This window comes from Elephantulus edwardii, unplaced genomic scaffold (assembly GCF_000299155.1).
Source record: "Elephantulus edwardii isolate Elephantulus edwardi_28Jun2011 unplaced genomic scaffold, EleEdw1.0 scaffold00004, whole genome shotgun sequence".
In the NCBI taxonomy this organism is placed as follows: domain Eukaryota; kingdom Metazoa; phylum Chordata; class Mammalia; order Macroscelidea; family Macroscelididae; genus Elephantulus; species Elephantulus edwardii.
In genome coordinates this window covers 8,310,229-8,312,590 of record NW_006399754.1, presented here as the reverse complement: position 1 = coordinate 8,312,590, position 2,362 = coordinate 8,310,229, and positions in this window count along the sequence as shown.

The window sequence follows — 2,362 nt, the reverse complement described above, 5'->3', positions numbered from 1 at the left end:
TTAATCAGGATCCTAGCTAATTTAAAATCTTACTGTTCATATGCTTTTAAGTTAATTCTTTAGGATTTAATTCACTATTATATCAACTTCAAACAAAAATAGTTTTATTTCCTCCTTGCAATGCATTTTTTTTCCTTCCTTGGCTGATGATTCTAGGAGTGTTAAATGGTAATTGTTAATGGTGACACAAGTTATCTTTGTACTGTGCTTATCTTTGGAATAAGAATGCTGTTCTTTTTCTTTTAGGAATGATGCTGACTTTAAAGATTCCCAGTTAAGTACTTCTCCATTCTTTCATCTTTCTTGATTTTAAATCACACAGTGTTCCTTTGATCCACTAGGACAACCACTTGTTGGTCCAGGTATAGGTTTTATATTTTTTGTATGTGCATAATTAAATGTTCTAGGATTCCCATTCTTCTCAATGTTAGCTATAATTTGTTATTATCTGTACAGTCAAATGCCTTTGCATAGTCAATGAAACACAAATAGACATTCTTCTGGTATTATCTACTTTCAGCAAGGATCCATCTGACATCAACAATGATATCCCTGATGTCACAGCCTCTTCTAAACCCTTCTAATATTGAACCTCTGTTAGCTTTCTGTCAGTGCACTGTTAGAGCCATTTTTATATTATCTTCAGCAGTATTTTGCTTGTATGTGATATTATTTTGTTGCATCACATTTCTTGGGAATGGGAACAAATATGGATCTGTTCTAGTTAGCCAAGTAGTTGTCTTCTAAATTTCCTGAGACAGATGACTGGTAAGCATGTCCAGAGCTGCAACTGTTTGTTGAAACATATCAATTGGTGTCCCAGCGATTCCTGGGGACTTATTTTTTGTCAATGCCTTCAGTAGACCTTGAGCTTTCCCCTTCATTACCATTGGCTCTTTATCAGATGGCACTTTTTAAAATGTCCAGGAACAGTGACTGTATTCTCTCCATCTTCATTTGATGCTTCCCAGATCATTCAAGATTGTGTGCATATCATCTCTCTCAGTATTGCAACTCAAGGCTTGAATTTTGTTTCCAGTTTATCAGCTTAAGAAATACCAAGCAAGTTCTTTGCTTTTTTTCCTCAATATCATTTTTTTGTACATTTCATAATCAATCATACACTGCTTTGATTTTTCAAGTTGCCCTTTGAAATCTTCTATTCATCTCTTTTGCATCTCTTCCCTTTGTTTTGGCTTCTCGGCACTCTGGTGCAATTTTCGAAGTCTCTTCTGACATCTGTTTCAGTCTTTTCTTTCTCCTCTATCTTCTTAATGACTTTTTTCACTCTTCATGGATAACATCCTTGATGTCATTTCACAACCCATTTGGTCTTTGATCATTAGTGTTCAGTGCCTCAACTTATTCTTGAGCTGATTTTTTAATTCATATGAGATAGACTCAAGGTTTCATTTTGGTTCTGTGGATTTGCGACATCAAGGTCTGAGAAGGACTTGTCAACAGCCTACCTTATGTAGTAGATGACGCAACATTGCTTAGTAAAGGTGAGGATGCCTTGAAATGCTAACTGCAGAAAATCGAAGACTATGGCCTTCAATTTAGATTACATCTCAGCATCAAGAAAACAAAAATTCTCACCACTGGACCAGCAACATCATGATTGTTTTTGTTGTTGTTATATGCCATCAAATCATCAGCAACTCACAGCGATCCTGTGTACAACAAACAGCTCTAAACCCTGCTCTATTTTGTGCCACTCTCACTGTCTCTGATACACCTACTTCCACTAACCCATTCACTGAATCAATCCATCTCAGTGAGGGTCTTCCTCTCTCTTCCTCTTCCACCCTCCCATGCATGGCATTCCTCTCCAAGGATTGGTTCCACCTTGCAACATGAAAGTTGGGAAAAATATTGAAACTGTCAATTATTTCATCTTACTTGGATCCACAATCAACACCTTTTGTACCAGCAATCAGAAGATCAAGAGTTGTATTGCACTGGGTAAGTTGTCTCTCCGAAGTACTAAGGAGCAATTTTGTCCGTTTAAAGATCGAAGTGCACCTAATTCTGGTCATGAATTTTTAATCACTTACTAGGCATCTGAGCTCTAGATAATGAACAAGGATGACAGACAAAATATCCACATCTTTGAGGTGTGGTGGTGTTGAAGAGTGCTGAAGATCCCATGGACTGCCAAAGAACAAACTGATGTGTGCTGGAAAAGTGCACGCAGAGTGCTCCTTAACAGCAAGGATAGCAAAGCTTCATCTCTCTTACTTAGGCATGTTAGGAGGGGCTCTTCCTGGGAGAGGGACATTGTGCTTGGAAATGTGGAGTGCCAGTGAGAGAGAAGACCCTCAACAAGACAGATTGACTCAATGGCTGCAACAATAGCCTC